Consider the following 14,321-nt stretch of genomic DNA (forward strand, 5'->3'; position numbering starts at 1 on the left):
TGAAACCACCCCAAATCTGATTATACCTCTTATTTTGTCTTGCTACCTACCTAAAATACATCGACTTCACCTAGTTATCATTCTTTTCTTCTCATCATAAACCAGAGTTCTTTCATTATTCCACTATGTCATAAAAGACTCAATAAATTCTGATTTGCATTTCAAATCCCACTCTCTTTTTTAGAAGGACATCAGATTCAATGACAATTTTATCACTAATCTCTTTAGCAGTGACAGTGGGAAGTCATGCTCAGACTCTGAGTGAAGTCCTAAGGAAGGTCACGTAATGTTCTTCTTCATCACTAACATTGTATGTGTGTGAATTCTTCATTTCCTTTTTATTAATCAATACGTGCTCATTTAGTCATTTGCTTTAGTTAGCTGTTTCAGAGTATTTTTTTTCCTTCTTTGATTAAGAAATGTGTGTCATTATTTTGCTACATAAAGAGGAATAGTTTGTGTTATTGGCCACAGTAACTTCTTTCTGTTAGTGATGTTCTTCTAGAAATTTAACATGAGAAAAATTTCCCCAAGTAAAGTTACAACAATTTTGGAAAGATCTTATTCCATTTTATTTTTTCATTTTTTTAAGCAATTGAAATAACAAAAATCTTAAGTATTCATCTGTGGCTCTATTTGTATTCATTATGAGTGTGTGTAAATTTATAAACATTTTGATGCCTCGTGCTAGGGATAAGGAGAAATCTAGCTCTGAAATAAATGGTGAATCAATCTTTGCCGTTTTATTTTTCTATTTTTTAAAGATTTAATTTTTATTTTTCATTTTGCCTGCACTGGATCACTGTTGATGCACACAGGCTCTAGTTGCAGTGCTTAGACTTATGGCCGTGGCTTGTTAGTTGCCAAGAACAGGCCAGTTGCTAAGAACAGGCTGTAGGCACACGGGCTCAGCAGTTGAGTCTTGTGGGCTCTAGCGTGCAGGCTCGATAGTAATGGCTCATGGGCTTAGTTGCTTCGCAGCAAGTGGGACCATCCCTGACCAGAGATCAAACCCATGTTCCCTACATTGGCAGGTAAATTCTTAATACTAGACCACTGAGGAAGCTCCAATCTTTATTATTTTAGATTCCATGCAATACTTCTACTTTCATAGACTTGTCATCAGTTCAGTTCAGTTGCTCAGTCATGTCCGACTCTTTGTGATCCCATGAATCACAGCATGCCAGGCCTCCCTGTCCATCACCATCTCCCGGAGTTCACTCAGACGCACGTCCATCGAGTCCGTGATGCCATCCAGTCATCTCATCCGCTGTCGTCCTCTTTTCCTTCTGCCCCCAATCCCTCCCAGCATCAGAGTCTTTTCCAATGAGTCAACTATTCGCATGAGGTGGCCAAAGTACTGGAGTTTCTGCTTTAGCATCATTCCTTCCAAAGAACACCCAGGGTTGATCTCCTTCAGAATGGACTGGTTGGATCTCCTTGCAGTCCAAGGGACTCTCAAGAGTCTTCTCCAACACCACAGTTCAGAAGCATCAATTCTTCAGCGCTCAGCTTTCTTCACAGTCCAACTCTCACATCCATACATAACCACTGGAAAAACCATAGCCTTGACTAGACGGACCTTTGTTGGCAAAGTAATGTCTCTGCTTTTGAATATGCTATCTAGGTTGGTCAAAACTTTCCTTCCAATGAGTAAGCGTCTTTTAACTTCATGGTTGCAGTCACAATCTGCAGTGATTTTGGAGCCCCCGAAAATAAAGTCTGACAGTGCTTCCACTGTTTCCCCATCTATTTCCCATGAAGTAATGGGACCGAATGCCATGATCTTCGTTTTCTGAATGCTGAGCTCTATGTTGAAATTTTAATGTCTGAACTTTTCTGGATTTTAGTTTATCAAATTATTTGAAATTCCAATTGTTTTATTAAATCACATTTTTAAGTATGTGAATTATCCATATAAGAGCTATAAACCAATAATTATTTTTATATTCCATTCAAAAATAAGAAGGGCAGGACAAATTGAGAGAGTAGCATTAAAACATATGTATTACCATATGCAAAGTTAGATACCCAATGGAAATTTGCTGTATTACACAGGGAGCCCAAATCCAGTGCTCTGTGAGGACCTAAAGGGGTGGGATGGTGTGGGAGGTGGGAGAGAAGTTCAAGAGGGAGGGGACATGACTGTACCTATGGCTGATCAACGTTTATATATGTCAAAAACCAATACAATATTATAAAGCAATTATCCTCCAATTAAAAATAAACTTTAAAAAAATAGGGGAGATTTCAAATCAGGATGTGTAAAAATAAAGGTTATTGCTATATAATTTATTTAGGGACTGAAACTAGTATTAAATGTGCTTCAGTTCAATTCAGTTCAGTCGCTCAATCGTGTCCGACTCTTTGCTACCCCATGAATCGCAGCACGCCAGGCCTCCCTGTCCATCACCAGCTCCCGGAGTTCACTCAGACTCACTTCCATCGAGTCCGTGATGCCATCCAGCCATCTCATCCTCTGTCGTCCCCTTCTCCTCCTGCCCCCAGTCCCTCCCAGCATCAGAGTCTTTTCCAATGAGTCAACTCTTCGCATGAGGTGGCCAAAGTACTGGAGTTTCAGCTTTAGCTTCATTCCTTCCAAAGAAATCCCAGGGCTGATCTTCAGAGTAGACTGGTTGGATCTCCTTGCAGTCCAAGGGACTCTCAAGAGTCTTCTCCAACACCACAGTTCAGAAGCATCAATTCTTCAGCACTCAGTCTTCTTCACTGTCCAGCTCTCACATCTATACATGACCACAGGAAAAACCATAGCCTTGACTAGACGGACCTTAGTCGGCAAAGTAATGTCTCTGCTTTTGAATATGCTATCTAGGTTGGTCATAACTTTTCTTCCAAGGAGTAAGCGTCTTTTAATTTCATGGCTGCAGTCACCATCTGCAGTGATTTTGGAGCCCAAAGAAATAAAGTCTGACACTGTTTCCCCATCTATTTCCCATGAAGTGATGGGACCGGATGCCATGATCTTCGTTTTCTGAACGTTGAGCTTTAAGCCAACTTTTTCACTCTCCTCTTTCACTTTCATCCAACAGTAAATAAATTCACACATTTTTTTTTAAAGCATAAGGATAAAGTTGAGTTGAGAAGTGCAACCATATCACAAAAACAAAATGTACAGATGCTATTTCCATATGTTTAAATCACTGTATCTGCTTTGACTGTACTGCACCTTGTAATTAACCCAAATAGCTATTATGTGCCCATATTGTTTCAAGTACAAAATGGATACTTAATAAACACTTGCTAATTAGATTAAGGGGAAAATAGTCCATAAGTTATTTAGTTTATTGTGACCAAGAAATTCTATTATTATAGCAGATTAACCTGGTTAAATTAGCTTCTGGAATTTTTTGATTTGGTAATTATTTAAATTGTGTGTAATGGTGCATGTGGATACAAGTTTAGAAAATTTTAATAAATAGTATCAAAAACAAATTCAAAAGAAAAACAAAATCAACAGTGTGGTGTGGAGATATTTTCATGTAAATTTAGTACAAAATGCCTGCTCTCATTAAGAATTGTGTAAATACTTAAGGACTTATGAAAGAAGGAAGGAGATTTAAAAATTTTTAAATCAATAAACAAATATTCATTTGACAAAAATAGTTGATACTAATGGTGAAATAAATAGTAAGTTTTCTTGATAAAGAGTTCTTATATTCACACCAATATAAGATTAGGTAAATCCTTTTTCTAAAAACAATCTCTCTCCCTTCCTGTATAAATTCTTTATTTTACATTTTTTATGAAAGAATAGAAAAAAAGAATAGAAATGAATTTTTTAATTACTATTTTGATATATTACTGCAGGATAAAATAAATTTCTGTGTTAGAACTACATTCTTTGAGTTGTCTGTTAATTTACATATATATGTATGTATATATAAATACCTATTGATTATGTGACATGTATAATTTAAATGAACCTGTGTGATGAACTAACAGTTTTCTTAGAATAAGCCTGAGTATAGAAAAAAAATATCAGCAATGAGCTCACAATACATATATTAGTCTCTAGGTATTAATAACATCTGTAAAGTTGTGTCTGCTCAAACCAGACAACTTAAAAATATCTCTATCATTATGTAAGTAATACCTATTTATACAGATATTAAGAAACAAATCTTTAATATCTTCTAATTAAATCAATATACAAATGTTAGGCGTTCTGTGAGTCAAAGAACTAAATGATTTGACTGAATTTTCCAGTAGGATGTTTCAGCATTATATAAACACAATCTGTGAGTTACTATACTCTTAAAGACCCCTGATAGCTCAGTTGGTTAAGAATCTGCCTGGAATGCAGGAGACCCCAGTTCAATTTCTGGGTCAGGAAGATCTGCTGGAGAAGAGATAGGCTACCCACTCCAGTATTCTTGGGCTTCCCTTGTGTCTCAGCTGTTAAAGAATCCGCCCACAATGCAGGAGACCTGGGTTCAATCCCTGGGTTGGAAAGATCCCCTGGAGAAGGGGAAAGGTATCCACTCCAGTATCCTGACCTGGAGAATTCTATAGACTGTGTAGTCCGTGGTCACAAAGAGTCAGACACAACTAAGCAAATTTCACTTTCACTTTCAAAGACCTGGATGAGTTTGGGGAAGTTATTTATATGCAAAAAGACAATGCAGTTCTACATGACTTTATTACTACATGTAACATTATGTGAACAAATTTCAGTCTGAGGGAGATTAAAATTTTTCTAATTTTCAGGAAAAAATCGATAAATACCTTTTTGCTCAAAATTGTCTCCTTTCCTTTAATGTAGCCACTGAAAGAACTCAGAAAATGTCTCCTAGTGGAAAGATAGAGTTCTGTGAAGACATAGTTGGCAATCAGCAGAAGAAATGGTTGACAGAGCATAAACAGAAAAAAATCCCAGAGGCAAAAAAGTGTGTGGGAACAGCTAGTCATGGATGAAGGAATATGTGGGGATTATACAAAAGTGGAGAAGACAGATTTGTACTGAAACCAGGCTATACCCAGCTCCCAGATCTAAAATCTGCACATTCACTTGTCCTGGTATCCTATAATTTCAGTATTCTAGATATAGCTGTTACCATTTGCTTTGAAAAAAAGCACAGATTGATAAAGCAGAGTGTGAGTTTCATTCACTGAATTAATCAGAAGGTTTTTGCCTAAATAACAACCATTACCAGTTGTTATTTAGTTTTTTTTTATATATATATATGGATATATATATATATATATATATATATATATATATATACACATAATTGTGGATGCATATTCTTAGGTAGAGGCAAAATAAAAAAGTAAAGTTTTGGTTAAGATGCCACAAAGTCTAAAAACTCTTTTAATGTAACTCCAGCTAGTCACTTTGTAATTTTTACACACATGTAGATTTAGACAGAAAAATTAGCAACTAGAAAAGAGAAGCCCCTCAGCTGTGACTTTAAGAGAATTTGTGAAATTAAACTCAGAAACAGATTTGTATAAACAGATTATCTCGGTAATTGTTTTCTCAAGGAAGAGTGTTGGATTTACATATGTCACGACCCACATCCTGTTTCACTTTGTAGAAAGAGTTGAGCACTAAAAGCCATCTTTTAAAACCCAGAGCTTCTGATATTCAAACCTGCCACCATCAGCTAACCACCAATCTTTCTTCCAAAAGTACTGCCACTGGTTTGTACTTACCAAAGTCTATTATATATCTCAAGGACAAGACCTGTATGTAAATAATAAAGAAATGCAGTGAAAATATAAAATGAAACATTATATGACAAAGTTCTATTTGGTTACCCATAACCCTTAGCAACTTTCTTTGAAAAAATAAGCCTTTTTCTCATTGTCTTAAATCTATATTTTTATACTTAAGACACCTAGGAAAATTAGAAGACAAATGAATGCCTTAAATAACCCAAAGAGTGGAAAATATCTGAGCCTCTGTTCTAGAAAAATGCCAGAAAAAATTCTGATGTCTGGTTTATTACAATGGTCAACAGTATTAAAATAAATAAATCAGTTATAAAAATAATAATGCTGAACATGTTGAACTGATTTTAGTAGAACAGTTTTAAATTATTTTAGCTGGGAACTTCTCTGACATTCAACAAAATTTCATAAATTTTACTTTGTTTTATTTGCCTTTCATACCTGAAGGTCAGTGCTTAAAATAACTCCAGACTCAGGTTCCCTATGGCATTTTCATCTGTGTTCTTTAAGACATTCCTTTTATCCCCTATTCTACCTACATCCCTTATCCAGCAAAAGAACTACCCATGGCATTCTCATTTGTACTACATTTTCATAATGTTATCCTTAAAATCCATTCTGTGGGACCATGTTCAATGTGAAAATGTTATAATTAGATCCTTCTGGTTCATTTGGTAATAAACCCTTCTGGATTTGATCCAATGTGTACTGGTATTATACCAAATCTGACCTATCATGGTTAGAATTACACTAAAGATCCTTTCCACATTCTTTGTTAGGATTTTAAGCAGTAAACTATGAAAACTAGTTTACATAAAGATAATTTAATTACTTAACAAACACATTATTAGATGTGACTTTCCTAGAGGAGAATTGAGGGCAAAGACAAATAACCTGGTTTGGGGTCTCCTGCTAATTAGAATAGTAACTCTCAAACTATTTTGATGGGTTCTCATTTCAACGTGGCAAATGGCCCTGAAACTTACCTTGCCATTCATAATTCCCACTGGAACTCTTACTCCATGGTAGCAATGAAATGTTACTCAATACAATTAAATTTTGGGGAAGAGATTAGGCTTAGTTAGGTGGTATGGATGGTTCATATATGATTTACAATATCTATCATAGAGTCAAGCTGTAAGATTAGAGGACAAAGAATTAGTGATAAAATTAAGCCTTGCTTCCCACTCTAGTTAAATAAGCAATATACAGCCAAGTAGAGAATGATGAAGTTCAACTAGAAGGAACTTGTAAATAAAAGCTAAGAGTAATAACTAAAAATCATTACCAGTCCAAGACAGCTTTCACAGCATTCATGAAAAGAACCTTCATAAGGATTGTTAAAGTGTCACTCATCTCTAAAAACTTCTTAGAATCATCAAGGATTGTGTATCAGAGATTATTTAGTAAATAAAGAAATCTAGCAAATCTAAGACGATGCAAGTTTTGGCTCATAAACATCAATTTATGGAATCTTACATAGTATTTTGCATATAACAGGGCTTTGTACATTGAGACGGAATCCTGTAGAATTGCTTGCCATTAATCCAAAAGAACAAAGGAAGATCCCCTAACATCACTGTAACAGTTTACAGTCCATCAGTGGACCAAGGAACTTAATTTTAAAATAAGTGTTCTTGACTCCTGAGCTCTTAAAACTGTAGATGTATGTTTAGCCTGATAGTCTAAAATTTTGACAATAGTCATATTGTGGATCATCTGAATGATAGCTCTTTAAACCATAAACTATAACTCACTTGTAGTTCTCAGATACACTTTTGTGTTCAGGGCATTACTGGATCAAGCTGCACCCCTTTAATTGTCTCAGGCTAATGAGAAGTAAACTTAATAGATAAATGAAGGGTACCTGCTCAATAAAGGCCAACTAATGTCATTCGTTTGAAATCCTGGTAAAGATTTTTCTATTGTTTGAATATAGAAACTGGTGAGCGAATTAAGTCATAACAAGTGACAAGATAGTGTTGGCATTCCAAACTTAAAAGAACCTGATTGCCATTTAGGTTGTGAATAGCAATTTAATTTCCACAAAACAACTTCATCTGTCCATTAAATTAATGATATTAATTTAAATTTTATGAGTTTTCTAGTTTTTATTGAATTGAACTTGTAAAAAGCTTTTGCTTATACATGGTTATATAAGGCCAGCGGGGCTTCCCTGGAGGTTCAGACAGTAAAGCGTCTGCCTGCAATGAGGGAGACCCAGTTTGATCCCTGGGTTGGGAAGATCCCCTGGAGAAGGGAAATGGCAACCCACTCCAGTACTCTTGCCTGGAAAATTCCATGGATGGATGAGCCTGGTGGGCTAGTCCACGGGGTCACAAAGTGTAGGACAAGACTGAACGACTTCACTGTCTCTATTTCTAAGAGGAGAGTAAAAAAGCTGGCTTAACATTCAATACCACTCATATAAGGCCAGTAAACATACAAAGTTTATACCTGTTTTTATGTTTGAATATGTTTAAGTAATACTATAGTAAGAATGATTAAGTCAAAGCTGAGGGTCATTAAGAAATTGTGCTCTTAAAAGGGACCTATACAATAGCCATAGTTTGTGGTATAAAGAAGGAGCTATTTGGCCTGGTCACAGTTTGCCCCAGCTAATCCCCAAAAGAATAAAGCCATTGGATGAATGCAGCATGCTGAACCTAGGGAGAAAATGGGCACAGAGATTAGGAAACAGTTCTGTAGTCAGCTGGGAGGATTATAGTAGAGAAGTGCTGAACAAAAAGCTTCCACATGCTCTTTGAAGATTTTTAGAATATTATCTCCAGGGAAACCCATGCAACTGGCTCTTCTTGGTTCTTCTAAAGAGTTCTGCAAAGGCCTCAAAATGTCTTTCTCAAAATTCCAGAAATATTGCATTTTGCCATTTCTCACTTATATCAAATCAAATATCAAACTTGTTTACCTTCACATTCTCTTGCATCAGAATTTCCCCCACCATTTCCATTGTCACTATGTGTGTGTGTGTTAGTTATTTAGTCATGTCTGACTCTTTGCAACCCCATGGACTGTAGTCTGCCAGGCTCATTTGTCCACGGAATTCTCCAGGCAAGAATACTAGAGTGGGTTGCCGTTCCTTTCTCTGGGGAATCTTCTACCCCCAGGGATTGAACCCAGGTCTGTTGCATTGCAGACAGATTCTTGAGCCACCAGGGAGGCCCTCCATTTTCACTACCATTGCCCGAAACAATGATTTCTTCCTTAGGACATTGAAGGTAATTCACTGAACTGTTCTGAAGTGTGAACTCTTCTTCCATGTCAATGCTTTTTACACACTGATATTCCGATAGCAAATTCTGATCATTCTCTGCTTTCTCTAAAATCTATGACTGTCCACTCTGCCAATTAAATTAGGCTTTCAGACAAACATCCTGACATTCAGTATTTTATGATCTGGCCTTATCCCTCTTCCCAAGCGTGTTTCCCAATGCTCCGTAAATTTCAACAACATGAGTTAGTGTTCATACCTATTATTTTTTCACCTCTGTTAATTTATACCAGCTGATTCCTTAAAGAAAATATCCTCTCTTTATATGTGTTCTCCTGTCATGGAATCTCTAAGAAGCTGACTCTGAAATGCATTCACTGGGGTATGCTCCCTGGAATGATGCCTGAAAAGAGCAAGGAAACCGGCAGAGGTTGAAGTAGCTCTCACATCAGTGGATTCAACCGATCCTACTGAAAATTTGAAAATGGAGAAGGTCTTTTAGAGAGATCCCCACCCTAGGTAAAGCAGCCAGTCAGGCCTTTGTATTTCTGTATTTACCAGTCCCTGGATACAAGCTACCCTGAAAACGGAACATAGCTTTTGGCAAGGCAGCTTTTGTCAACTGAGGGTAAGATAGAATGATGTCAGTTCAATTCAATTCAGTTGCTCAGTCATGTCCAATTCTTTGTGACCCTGTGGACTGCAGCATGCCAGGCTTCCCTGTCCATCACCAATTGCTGGATCTTGCTCAAACTCAGTCCATCAAGTTGGTGATGACAACCAACCATCTCATCCTCTGTCGTCCCCTTCTCCTGCCCTCAATCTTTCCCAGCATCAGGGTCTTCTCAAATGAGTTATCAGGTGGCCAAGTGTTAGAGCTTTAGCTTTAGCATCAGTCCTTTGAATGAATATTCAGGGTTGATTTCCTTTAGGATTGACTGGATCAATCTCTTTGCAGTCCAAGGGACTCTCAAAAGTCTTCTCCAACACCACAGTTCAAAAGCATCTGTTCTTCAGTGCTTGGCTTTCTTTATGGTCCAACTCTCACGTCCATACATGACTACTGGAAAAATCATAGCTTTGAATAGACAGACTTTTGTTGGCAAAGTAATGTCTCTGCTTTTTAATATGCTGTCTAGGTTTGCCATATCTTTTCTTCCAAGGAGCAAGTGTCCTTTAACTTTATGGCTGCAGTCACCATCAACATGACTTTGAAACCCAAGATAATAAAGTCTGTCACTGATTCTGTTGTTTCCCCATCTATTTGCCATGAAGTGATGGGACTGGATGCCATGATCTTCGTTTTTTGAATGTTGAGATTTAAGACAGCTCTTTTACTCTCCTCTTTCACTTTCATCAAAAGGCTCTTTAGTTCCTTTTTGTTTTCTGCCATAAGGGTGGTGTCATCCACATATCTGAGGTTGTTGATATTTCTCCTTGCAATCTTGATTCCAGCTTGTGCTTCATACAGCCCAGCATTCCATATAACTCACTCTGCATATAGTTTAAATAAGCAGGGTGACAGTACAAAGCCTTGACGTACTCCTTTCCCAATTTGGAACCAGTCTGTTGTTCCATGTTGTTCTAACTGTTGCTTCTTGACCTGCATACATATTTGTCAAGAGGCAGGTAAGATGGTCTGGTATTTCCATCTCTTAAAGAATTTTCCAAAGTTTTTTGTGATCCACACAGTCAAAGGCTTTGGCATAGTCAATAAAGCAGAACAAGGATTTAACTAGCTATAAAGAGTCAGCTAAGATTCAAGGTTATAAAAGCAAACCAGCACACAACAGCACATCCACTTAAGCTGATCCTTCATGTCACTCAAACGTATTTGCTTCATAGAGCAGGTTCACCGTACCCAGGAAAAATTCCAGAATACTGGTTGGGCTCTCTTCCTGGGACAACTTAAGAAAGGAAGATGACTGTAACAAATCAGAGCCTGAAACTGCATTTGATACTCATTGTTCATCCTCTAATATTTGTTGTATATTACATTCCCCCAGTCCAGGACTTCTTTTGGTTTAGGTAGGTCACCATGTAAGTGAACTATATCCTAATATCTGAGGTTTCTGGTCCCCGGGTCACCATAAATTTATCAGACCGTGGCTGCTCCCTTTTCTTTTTCCCACCAAGTTGTATGGTGGGAAAGTACTAAGAAACGCTTCAGCAATGGAAGTTGATTCATTCAGTGGATTATCTGTGTGCCTAATTCTTCTTTGCTCCCAGTGTGTTAACAGCAGCCCTACTTCTTCCTGCTTTTAAGGATGAGTCAGCTCACAAAGGTCACCATTGTTGTCCTTGCTTTTTGGTCTCTTGGCAAAAATGATCAAATGTGACTAGGTAGGAGCCATCACATAAAGCTTAATGGAACTCGTGTGACATCCCCTGGACTAAATGATCCTCCTGTAAGAATTAGTATTTCTGGGCATATGGAGCCTAGTTATAGTAGTTCATTGCAAGTGATGTGAAGTGAAGCCACTTACATTTCTACCCCCTGCTTCCCAGACATGCTTTTCATCTTTTGGGGACATAGCACCATACAATGGTCATTTATTTTACTGAATAGTATGGCCCATGGAATGATATTTATCAACTCCAGATATTAGCATCAAATTAGTACCACTGTTGTATCTTCAAGAGACTGTTCAAGCAGCAACCGGTGAATGGTGTAGTATATGGTAGAACCAGTGTACCTACGACTATGTGCCCACTGTCACACTTCCATTGCTATAAAGTAGGTTCATTGAGTCAAGAAATGTTAAGCAGGATTCTATGTTTGGATAAAACACTCTCAGATAGTTGTGCTGGCTAAGGCACAGATTCTGGAAGTGCAAACCCATACCAAGGGTATACCATGATCTCAACCAATATTCATCACAGCCCTTCTAGAGTAAAAAGAATTCTGCAAAATTAGCTTGCCATTAACTTGGTGGTTGATCTCCTTGAGGGTTGGTGCCATATCAACGACTCATCATTGATGTCTGTTGCCAACATAATGGAATCTAAATTTCAGCATTAGTTAGATTGGTCTTTGTAAGTAGATGCACATTGATTGGCTGATAACAAAAGACTTATTGAGGCCAACCAGTTGACTGCTTGATTTATTTTACTTAGTTGATTAGCAACTTTTCTGTATTAAATGCTCTCTGGTGGAAATTAACATGCATTTCAAAGATTACGTCGCTTTACACTCATTCACACAGATCTATTCACTTTTCTCTTCTGTAGACCTCCTTATTCTGACATCTCTTTTTTTCTCTTTTCAAACCACCTAACTAATGAGCTGAGTCATTTGACATTGCCCATAAGTCCATATATATATTTAAATTGGAGTTCTTTCCACATAGAGTGCTAAATTTGGGGCACTGACCAAAGCTGTGATAAATCAGAAAATTTCCCCTTAACATACATTTGGGATCATTCCTGAGTGGAGTTCTCCTGTGCTTACATTCACATTCCAAGCCAACCTAACTGGTGAAACACAGTCAGCCACTTTTCTATCACCTGGACATAAAGGATACTCCCTCATGTGGTCTTAGGATAAGCCTATGAAAAGATCACAGTACAACTGTGATAGATGACATGTGGTTCTGGGCAACCTGTTCAAGCCTCTTGTATGTACCCCATGGCTCTATTCATACTCCATCCCAAAACTGGGCCTGCCCGACCTTGTAGTTTCAAGGGTCTCCCAGGACAGTGGGCATCTCTGGCCACACGAATATTTGATGTTTCATAGTTCAGTTCTCCATGTCTAGCAGAAGTCCGTAGCACACAAGTTGTTTATTTGAAGAGTGTGTAATTCTATGCTGCAGATGGCATGACTGATGCCAGATCGCTGCATGTCTATATAATGATTCTCTTTTGGAGTTTTACCCACCAAGATACCTAATACCAGAGGGAAGGCCAGATTGTATAGCCCAAGTGGCAAGACTATTTGAAATGCAGCCTGGATTACACAGAGCATATTCCTTGTATGTGGCAGCCTTCCATGTCACTCAGTAAATGGATTGGAGCAATAATTCTAAATGTGGAATCTGCTTCCTCCAGAACTTGAAGAAGCCTACCACATACCATATTTATTTCTTAGTGGTAGGAATATGAGATGCAACCATTTGTCTTTACTTTGGAAAAGATGTACTGGCATGCACTGGACCCCTAAAATGTCACTGATGAGTCAGTTTCCTGAGTATTTGTAAGGTTTATTTTCAATCCTTCAGAGTGTACGTACTTACTAATGCCCTCAGTGTACCTGGCACTTTTTGCTCACCTGGTCTGATTAACATGATGTCATCAGTGTAGTATTCCAATGTGATATTATATGGCATGTATATGTAGTCTAGATCTCTTCTGATTATATTTTGATAGAGAGCAAATAATAGTAAATAAGATAAGGCAGTAAATAAGTACTCTTGTTCACTCTATGAGAATTCAATTTGCTTCTGGTCCATCTTGTTGATAGAGATAAAAAAGAGTGCATGCTCCAGTTCACTGGTAATGTACCATGTGCCTAAGGCCATGTTAATCTTTCTAGCAAAGACAGCACATTTGGCATAACAGCTTCAATTGATGTTGCTACTCAGTTGAGTCTGAAGAAGTCTGTTGTCATCTTCTAGGCTCCATCTGTGTTTCCATAGAAACTAGACTGCAGAATTAAATGGAAGCTATCATGGGGACTGGGAGAATTGAACTATGAAACTATTGAACTAAGAAACATTAAATGTTCATGTGGCCATAGATACCTATTGTTCTGGTAGACACACAATTATCTCTACATCCTTGAAGGCTTTAATAATTGCAGTAGTAGTTACTATTATTTCCAGATTGCAGTGTTATTTTGATTAACTATCTTAGGATACACTTTTGAGGGAGAGGTTTCAGAGACTTCTGCTTGGCTTTACTCCATAGAATGAAGGAATCAGTGCCTCGTTGGTTTTGCCAAATACCAAATATGTCTCCTCTTGGGCCTCATACTCTACTCTAAAAGTACCCTATATCAAGATTAACTGAGATCCTGTATCCAGTAGTCCTCAAAATATCTGACTAATCCTCTTTTCCCAGTGCACAAGGTCAAGGGTTATTTAGGTATAGAATCAGGGTATTATATTTACTCACTCTAGCATTAGTATTATAAGATCTTTCTTCCTGGAACCTTTTATTCAGTCAATGATGATTCTAGACCTGCAAACAGGCTCAATTATAGAAACTGAGCAAGATATATATTTATTTATGGCTGTTGGCCTCATCCTTCTAGTTATGAATTCTTCTTTAAAACAACAGTCTTGATGGCTGCCACTTACCTAGGGAAAAAAACATATTCTACTAATCATCTCCGTTGCTTTCAGCAAGTCGACATCTTCCCGCATCCTAGTTACCACTCCAACCTTATGTGCAT

Source organism: Ovis aries, chromosome 1 (assembly GCF_016772045.2).
Source record: "Ovis aries strain OAR_USU_Benz2616 breed Rambouillet chromosome 1, ARS-UI_Ramb_v3.0, whole genome shotgun sequence".
NCBI classification, from domain to species: Eukaryota; Metazoa; Chordata; class Mammalia; order Artiodactyla; family Bovidae; genus Ovis; species Ovis aries.